Source organism: Zingiber officinale, chromosome 11A (assembly GCF_018446385.1).
Source record: "Zingiber officinale cultivar Zhangliang chromosome 11A, Zo_v1.1, whole genome shotgun sequence".
Lineage (NCBI taxonomy): Eukaryota > Viridiplantae > Streptophyta > Magnoliopsida > Zingiberales > Zingiberaceae > Zingiber > Zingiber officinale.
Window position 1 is genome coordinate 27,016,689 of NC_056006.1, and position 9,907 is coordinate 27,026,595.

At 39.1% G+C, this 9,907-nt stretch overlaps 1 long non-coding RNA gene across 4 annotated transcripts; it reads left to right on the forward strand.

The window, feature by feature from the left end:
* The first annotated feature begins 2,940 nt into the window (after positions 1 to 2,940).
* On the forward strand, positions 2,941 to 5,465 carry LOC122032009. Of its 4 annotated transcripts, XR_006125917.1 has the most exons (5): positions 2,941 to 3,559; positions 3,670 to 3,770; positions 4,057 to 4,120; positions 4,995 to 5,064; positions 5,163 to 5,465. It is a non-coding gene; the product is annotated as an uncharacterized LOC122032009 (long non-coding RNA). The 4 variants fall into 4 exon arrangements; XR_006125920.1 differs by having other exon boundaries at positions 2,942 to 3,559; positions 4,995 to 5,465; XR_006125919.1 differs by lacking the exon at positions 4,995 to 5,064 and having other exon boundaries at positions 2,942 to 3,559.
* Positions 5,466 to 9,907: the final 4,442 nt, after the last annotated feature.

Consider the following 9,907-nt stretch of genomic DNA (forward strand, 5'->3'; position numbering starts at 1 on the left):
ATCTTATTAAGATGGTTTGATTGCTTTTTGAATAACGGTGACAACTGCCCCAACATGCAGAGAGCCTTTGGGGTTTGGTGGAGGAGAGTTTTTGTCCCAACCAATGATTCTAATGGTCTTGGAGCGATCAATTCAATATGCTTTTGCATATGCAATAGATTGTTGCATAAGGTCTCATGTGTGCATGAGTCTGGTGTGCCAGGTGAGCACCTGTCAACAATGTGTACGTATTGCAGTGTACCACTCCTTGGGGTTCACATGAGTTCACCCATGTTCTTTGCACATGACCAACATAATTTCACCATGTGGCTCCACAAAAAATGTACTTTATAAGACATTATTTGCAGATGTTGTATATTCACATGCCTTCATCTCCTTTTAAAAGTTAGATGCCAGACTAGGCTCAGTGTGAGCACTCTTTTTCTTCTGTCTTTGGAATCATTTACAGTGCCTTTCGTTTAAAAAAAATCTCCTCCAGAAGAATCTAAGCATTTTAAGATGTTTGTCGTCATAAAAAAAAATAAAAAATAAAAATACAGCTCTATTATAGGGAGGTCTGGTTCTATCTTGGAATAATAAAATCTAAAACAAAACATTATTTCTGTTTTTCTCCCCTCTCAGGTTGTATCAAATATGATACTGATGTTTGAATGTAATGGTAGAACTAGTTTCTTTTGCAACAAAAACATAAAACTTATATAACAGAAGGAAAAAATGACAGAATTTGTTGTAGGTATCTGTGGATATAAAATTTGATGAAGGAATTTCTGCATGTCTTGAATATTAGGAAGCCATTCCTTGGTCTGAGTATGAGGTGGAGAAGGTAATATCTATTCTTGGCAAGCTTCGCATTCAGCAGTTATGCGAGCCAATCAGAAAATTTTTCAGGGAATCTCAGTTCAACCATCTACTTTTGCAAATGCTGACTCCATTTTTCCCAAACCCTACCGTACGTGAACTAAATAATTTTCTCCGTATCGAGCAGCATAATTAAGGACATCGAATATATAAAAGGTTATTTGATTCCTCTTATTCCCAGGAAATATAATCCACTAGAATTGTGACACCACGTAACATAAGAATCAGAAGAAAATCGAGGATTTCCACCAATGATTCTATAAAACCTATCGTTTTCAACGGTGTTTTCTATTATTTGAAATCATTAATATAATCATATCTTTTGAGTTGTTCTCTGATGCTTTTTATGGATTGTGGGCTCACTATATTTTATTATGTTACTCTCACGTTCTGTCTTCACTTATTGATATATCAAATATTGAACTGTAAAGTCTGTAATAATCTTCTTCCTACCGTTCCACTTGTAAGAGCGCTTTGTGTCTTGATACATATGAGTACCTCCTAAAGAGCTCATGAATTAGGATCAATATGTTTCTCGGAGTAGTTCTGTAGTTAAGGTATGACTATCAAAGTCCAAGATAACCCTTAACTTATTGACTAGAAAGCAATACCTTCCATGTAATTGTTACTGCTAATTACAAAAGTACGAGAGTGGCTAGTATCTCTCTCCGTCATGACTTGATAATGATGTGATACTAAGGAAAATCACATGCCACGTTTGTCGCGAACACAATCTGAGACATTTAAGCATTTCACTTTTTCATTCTTAGACTGTTGCAATCTTAAATAGGCCAGCATTTCCTAACAACAAAATATGCTACTCTTTGAACACCTTCCCATCAGTCAGACCTCCCTACATGGTCAAATAAAATAAAACACTGGGACAACTACTAAATAAAATAGGCATTCACAGAACGCATGACAGTTGACATCTAGCTCAAAGGCAATAGTAGAGTGACCGCAGATGACAAGAATCAATATAGCTAGTACATGAAAAGTTGAACAGTCCTAGAATCACATTTTGACCTCTGTAAAGTCGAGGAAGAACCTGAATATTCCAGTAATTATCAGTCCAAAAATGAATTCAGCATCCAAGGATCAATAACACACCACAATATTCAACGAAAACAGCAAGCTACATGGTAATTCTAAACTAATGCTGATCGCTTTGATATTCCGTATCAATCATTACTGGTCCCTCTTTAAGACAAATTACAGACAATGATCCAATTCATTAAGAAAGCAATCCAACAAAATAAAAACATTTCCCATTTATACTCTTGTCTATACCAATCTAATTAACAACATTTACAAACTCTGAAGTTCATATTATCATATTCAGTAACGGTAAATCATCAAATCTATCAATATCGCCTATGTGCCACTCCTCAAATAGTATCAACAACAACTTCTTAATAATAAAACTATCAAAATCAAATATCCACTAATAGTCTACCAAAAAGCAACATATCATAAAAATCAGCCGATCCCAATTCATTCTCAACATCAATCAAACTTGATAGCTTCCCGAGCAATGAATAGGATAAAGGAAGTCATCCACCTTTCAACACCTACTACCATCAAATTTAACGATATCCATCATAGATCAACATTACATGTCTATATTGTACCAACTAAAGAGATTATACCTTATAGGTAAACTTGTTACGACATTTATTTTTAGTGAGACAAATATGTCATGTACTCACAAATCTAACTTCCTAATATTTTACTCCCATTATCGGGTATTATCAAGATATAGAACTATACACACAAAGGAAGAGAAATTCTATCACTAAATATCTTATTGAAATAATTGTCAATCAAGGCTCTACTATTCAAAGATCATCTTCTATAATTTTCACTCAGTTATGATCGATTCTCATAGGTGTTATGTAAAATACGACACCTCAATATAACCTTAAGGGAATTTTCAGAAATTTTTAAAAAATTTTTGGAAATTATTCGAAGCTCGTATGACGAGTTTAAGGAGATTAATTATTGGATCACTGGATAACTTATTTAAGCCACCCCATTTAAATGAGAAAAAATTTATTTTTTTTTCTTTCTATTTCTTTTTCCTTTTCCTTACTCGCCGAACTCATCCCGAGCCTTCACATGCTGGCCGCCCTTCCCCCTTCCTCTCTTCGTTTCTCCTCCATGTCTTCCCCATTGACGGCGCCGCACCGCGTCATTTCTTCTTCTTCCTCGCGGATAAAGCAGTGGCCAAGGAGGAAATCGGGGCACATCTTCTCTCCCTTTCTTCTCCCTCATGCCGATTCCTCTCCATCTTCTTCGATCTTCGTCTATTGTCCCCGCGGAGCGCCGATCGCCGATGTTGATCCCCCTTCTCCGGCCATGAGTGAGAAGCTAACTCTCTCTCCCAGCCTTCTCGTGCCATCATTCGTCGACGCGCGACCTAATTCTAGCTGAGCATCCGCGTTCTTTTGGGTTGTTCCCTAGCTCCCAATCTCGCCGGTCAAGTTTCTCATCACCTCTGTTGCCTTGATCCGCTGGATATCGCTACTTTCTGTCGCTATTGAGCAGCACCGGCGATTCCTTGGATTTCTAATCAGAGCGGTGAGTCCTTGGATTCCTTATCTCCACCGCAGGGTTTCCTTCGCTGGAATTGTATCGTGGTCATCGACTTTGACTCTCGGTCGCTGTTGGAGCTTTTTTTGCTGTCAGCGATCACACTCAGGTCAGTGACTCCACTTGGTTTTGCCAGCAACTTCATGGGCTGTGAGACTGTGAGACTACAGAGTGAGTGTTCGGATGTGGTATTGATGTGAGTTTGATTTCTCTTCTCAGCTTCGATGCTACTGTTCGCCATCGATTCAGAGCGTCGACCATTATCACCAGCTGTGCACCATCTCCGGTTGTGGGACACTAGCGATCACCTTAAAGATTAGGTGAGTATTGGCTTAAATTATGATGTTAAACAGATATGGAGTTGGGGTAAGTTGTAGTTGATTCATACATGAATGTAGATTCAATTGGAATGGTGTAGTTGATAACTAGATGTTATGGATAATAAGAGGTTATGGATAAGTTAAACCTAACAAGATTAAGGAGATTAGTTAACAATCAGTTAGGGTTAATGATTATAATGGTTAGGGTTTTCCCTAACATATTTTGGGAATTTTATTTAGCTACTCAATTCATAGGAACTTAGCAAAATAAAATAATTTGATGCAGGACTCTGTTGAGACGACATCACGACGAGGGACCTATTTCGGATACGATTTTCATTTTGAGACGGGTACCTTGACTTATTTTTAGATATTATCATTTGATATGCATAGTAGATTTTAACGAGTAGTAATAATTATGTTCATATCTGCATCGGTATGTTACTACTTGTTACCTATTGTATGCTTGATTTTACTTGTTTTGCATTCATTACCCTTTTGATTATTTATGCTCATGGAGGGAGTGACATATCATGCCTTATGATATACCAGACTAGATAGTTACCATATCTGAAATGTGTACCTAGATTTTCTTATTTGAGCTATTTATTTTTTGTACATGTTTTATGGAGGTAGATATGGTTAGGATTTTCATGCTCAGTGTCATGCACCATCTCGCATGATTGCATGCTACGCGATTGTCAGCTCCATTATTGTTGAGCACATCGCCAGTTACATGGATCTGCACATACAATCACTCATGGGTTAGTGATTTTTATTCAGGCAGGGTGTGTTGTAGCAGGTTGCTTTGTCGGTGCTCCGCTGGTCCGCTCATGGGTAGTGTGACTGCAACGTGGTAGCAGGACAGGGATCCCTCCTCTAGATTGTCTCAGGGAGATGAGAGCATTGAGCTCCCCCACTTATGATTTGGGGTAGGAGGATAGGTGTACTCCGACAACATCCTGTCCACTCGGTCACTCATCAAGAGCAGTGATGGCAGAGTGCACAGTTGTCATAGCCCTACCCACTCGGTTTCACCATCGTGTGTGAGATGACTGACTGCATCACGGGTGACCAGGACATGTCATTTGCATCATATGCATGATTGCATTTATTGCTTGTGTTTGTTGCACTTTATTTGCTTCATATTTGGTAGATGCATATGATTGAAATACATACAGGAGATATGATATTTTTGGCCTGATGACCTTATTATCCTGATAGGAGGTCCTGGTGAGTACAGATTCTCCCATTCCTTTCAGTTTAGCATTTTTCATTATTATTCCAGGAGACTGTACGTATAATTGATACTATTGGTTATTTCTTACTATGCATGTCAGCTTAGTATCCGCTGAGTGTTGGACTCACCCCGTTGATTATTATTATTTTCAGGTTGATGCTGTCAGGAGGTTCCAGTCGCTAGTCCCCCACCACTTGTCGTAACGGGTTCACGTATTTTGGGGTTTCTTTGGTTTACTTGTTACATTTTATATACTTGTGATGTATAACTGTACTCGTGGATGTTTATCGAGTTTTGGTCTACTGCCTTTATTTTCCGCTACGTTGGATTTTGTTGTGGGTTTAAGTTTTCCCTCGAGTAGTGGTATAGGTTTATTAAACTGTGTGGTTGTGAATTTTTGTGTAGTCAGTCGGAGGCTGAATTATATAAACTGCGTGAATTGTTAGTTATTCTTATTATTATTGTTCCGGCTGTGTTGGTCGAGGTTTGTGTGACCCTAGGGCTTATAGTAATATTTCATATTGTCACCGATATAGGGAGATGCTGCCGAAATTTCCTCGGTAAGGACTCCCCCGAGGCGTAACATGTTAAGTAGCTAACACCACATTCTCTACATCTTTATGGATCATATATCCCAAAGTATCATTGAGGTAATCTAGCCATGTACCACCGATCCATGGTTAAAATCCCCATAGTATAGGATACTGTTGGTGCAGAAAGCATCCGACGATAGAATCTGTGTTTTGATTATGTCAAAGGGTCCAAAGTTAAGTTGTTTTGTTATCTAATGTGTTTGAATGAGATTGTAGGAAAGTCCTAAGTATACTTAGGCAAAAGTCCTAACTACGGTTAGGTAGGTGGAAACCCAAGGGGGAGGTAACCCTAGGTCCTAGGGGATGGTAAACCTAGGTGGAAAGTCTTGGCCAGTCGAGGGCTTCGGGAAAAAGTCCTAGAGTTGAGGACTCTAGGTGGAAAGTCCTAGTGTCGTGAACCAGGTGAAAGACTGGGCGGGTCGTGGAGCGGACGTCCAGCAGAAAGTCCTGGAGCCTCGGGCACTGAGCAAAAGTCCAGTTGATCTGGAGGATCAACTAGCAACAGGTAAACTCTCCTGAGTGGAGTAGGTGAGGATGTGTTCCCCGGTGAGGGAACAGTAGGCGTCGATTCGACCTAGAGTTTTCAGTCGGGAATCCGAAGTCAGAACCGGACAGTCCGGAGACTGCCAAATACTTTAATATTACATATCTATATGTTAACTTTGTTTTGCAGGGTATGTGTCGGGTGCTACTCGGAATACCGTTTTGTTTTCCTTGTAAAAAATTTGTACAAGCACAGAACTTTTCCTAGCTACCCACGTGCTCCTCAGAAGTTAAACTTGGATTGGAAATGAAACTTAACATTTTTACTCCAAGTTCATTCTTCAAAGTTAAACCTGGATTGGAAACGAAACTTAACATTTTTACTCCAAATTCAACCCTTGTGTTCTTCTGAAGTTAAACCATATTACAGAAGTTGATTAAATATTTATTTCAAGGATTGACTTCCAGGTCGTTGGCAAGACACTAGGCCTTCTTGGTTATGGGATCATCCACCACTTCCTAGACAACCTTTCAAAGAAATTGAATATTTAAACTTCTCATAGTAACTTAGGTTTAACTACAGAGACCTCAATCAAAGCACAAGATCGAAACACAAAATCGAAGCACAAAAATAAAAACACAAAATCGCTAGCCTCTTATGTTGGTATTTCAGGATTCATACAAAGAAAACACAACTAGTTGTACTGCCGAATAAATAACTAGTTGTACCTTTCTTCGTAGACAAAGACCTCTTTATCTTCTACCGTATTCCTCTCCTCTTCTTGGATGTCGTGTGGGCGACGATCTACCAAGACAAAAACACCTGAGCCCCTTTTGTTTCCAAGCCACCTACCACCAAAAGATGCAAAGAAAGGAATGCCTCCTCCTTCTTCTTCTCCTCCAAACCGTCGACCACCAAGGTGCTTCATCTCTTCGTTTTCTTTTCCTCCAAGCTCCGGTCACCAAGAGAAGATGGGACACCGACCCTAGAGGGAAGAAAAGGGAAGAAGAAAAGAAGTGGGGCGCCGGCCCTAGAGGAAAGAAAAGAAAAAATGAGCGCCAGCCTTAAGGGAAAGGAGAGGAACTTATCAATTCTTAATTGAATTGTTGATCTTTGTGGCACAACCTCCTCTCCTTTTATAACCCTTTGCCCCAGATAAAAAAGGAGAAAAAGTAATAGATTTTTGTTTAGAAAAAATCTTTAGAAAAGAATTAACATAATTCTTTTTTTAGAAAAATTTCTTAAGAAAGAATTAGTATAATTCTTTTTAGAAAAATTTCTAGGAAAGAATTAACATAATTCTTTTTAGAAAAATTTCTTAGGAAAGAATTAACATAATTCTTTTTAGAAAATTTCTAAGAAAAAATCAACGTAATTCTTTTTAGAAAAATCTCTAATTCTGTTGAGAAAAAATCTTTTTTTTTTTTTTTTTTCTTTTCTTTTCTTTTGGTTTGGCCGTCTTGGGCACCAAGCAAGCTTGGCGACCCCTTTCTTGGGTAGGAAGCAAGGCTTGGTCGACCCCTTGCTTGGGCACCAAGCAAGGATGTGGCCGACCCCTTTCTTGGGTAGGAAGCAAAACCAAAACGGGTGAATGCGAGGCTTTATAGAGGCTACAACAGAGACTGAGATGAGGAATTGGTTTTGGCCTCCTAATGGACTTGAGCTTCCTGTGTTCGACCTGAACACCCAACTCAAGTTCATCAATAATAACTCATACTACTAAAGAGTTATTATTGAACTACCGCACCAATCCCATATTAAAATATGGGCTCCTACTTATCATGAGTGCGTTAGTCTCACTGTGTTTAAGATATCGTATATCCGTTAATTAAATGAGTTACTGACAACTCACTTAATTAACATCTAGCTCCAAGAATAGTACCACTCAACTTTATTATCATGTCGGACTAAGTCCACCTGCAGGGTTTACATGATAATTCTTATGAGCTCCTCAAGGGGACATCATCAACCTAGATTACTAAGATACAATTTCCTTTTATAATCAACAACACACCATATAAATAATATTATTTTCTAACTTATCAGACCTATTGATTTAACTGAATAAATCTCACCCTTTGATAAATTAAAGAAATAAATACTAAGTATATGTGTTTGTTATTATATCGGGATTAAGAGTACGCACATTTATAATAATAGAGGTTTTGTTCTTTTATATAGTCAGTATAAAAACAACAACCTCAAATGGTCCTGCTCAATACACACATAGTGTACTAGTGTAATTATATAGTCAAGATAAACTAATTCCAAATTACACTACAACCGTTCCAATGGTTTGTCCCTATCCATCTCGGGCGTGAGCTACTATTTATAATTTATAAGGAACTGATAACATGATCTTCTGTGTGGCACCACACACCATGTTATCTATAATATAAATTAAATGGACAACTGCATTAACATGCAACATTTGACCAGAGTGATTCTCATTTCAAAATATAAATGTTCATACAAAAAGCTAGGCTTTTAGTATACATCCTAACAATGTTGGTTTATTGGACTAAATTATTTTGCAGGAAGAAACCCTCTCGCAGCAAGGCGCGAGGGCACCCTCATGGAGCTTGAGGGTGCCCTGGAGGCTGACTAAAGGGTGCCCTCATGGAGCTTGAGGGCACCCTAGACATTAGCGCGAGGGTGCCCTCATGGAAGTTGAGGGTGCCCTCAGGCGGATAAGAGGTGACTTGTTCAGAGCTCATCCACGCTGCGGATTCGGCGCGGATGAGGGCACCCTCCATGAGCTTTATAAGTAGGTCCCGAGCGGCAGCAAGGAACAACAATAAAAACATGATCCATCTTCCATGCACTGCTCAAAAGACCATCTGATAAAGCTGTAGCAAGACACCGACGACCTGAAGCTTCAAAATTACTGTTCTTAAAGTTGTTGGTATATTTTCTTACTTCACTTGAATTATTGTATCCTCTTTGTAATACTTTGCGAGCTTATAGTGATTACCCAAAGTAAACGCTCAACGAGCGTGGGTCTTGGAGTAGGAGTCGGCCCAGGCTCCAAACCAAGTAAAAAATCCTTGGTGTCTTTTCTGTCCTTTGTGTTATTATTCCGCTATGTTTACTCATTAAATTTTTCGAAACGAAAGTGAAAGCCACAAGCGTTATTCACCCCCCCTAGCACTTTCGATCCAACAATTGGTATTAGAGCGGGGTCACTTCAAATTGGTGCAGCCGCCATTCAAGCAATATTTTTCATGGTAATTTTTTGATTTTTTAGAGTCGATCGGAATCGGTATAATTGCTGCCTTCTAATCCATTTTTTGCAATCGAAATTTTTGCCCGAAGTTGGTGCAACACCGCTCGAGTTTGGATTTTATTTTTCCTTATCTCGCACTACTAATCCAAGACTAAGTCTTGGAACAAGTTTTTGTTTTTCTTGTGTGTGAGATCTACCTTTGCTATAATGGCCCATCAAGAAGGCTACATCACAGCCCGCCCTCTGCTATTCACCAGTGAGGACTTCGACTACTGGAAGGGCCGAATGGAGTCATACCTCCAAAACTCAGTTCGAGATGTGGATGATCATCAAGACTGGGATTGCACTTTTGTTGGATCGAGATGCGCTAGAGGGGGAGGGGGTGAATAGTGCTCGTGGCTTTCGCTTATCATAATCGAAAACGTTCGAGTAAAGCAGCGGAATAACAAATAAAACACACATATAATAAGACCCAAGTATTTTTACTTGGTTCAGAGCCTTGGGCGACTCCTACTCCAAGGCTCATACTCGTTGAGCATTTACTTTAGACAATCACTATAAGTTCACAAATATACAATGATGAAGTACAAGTAA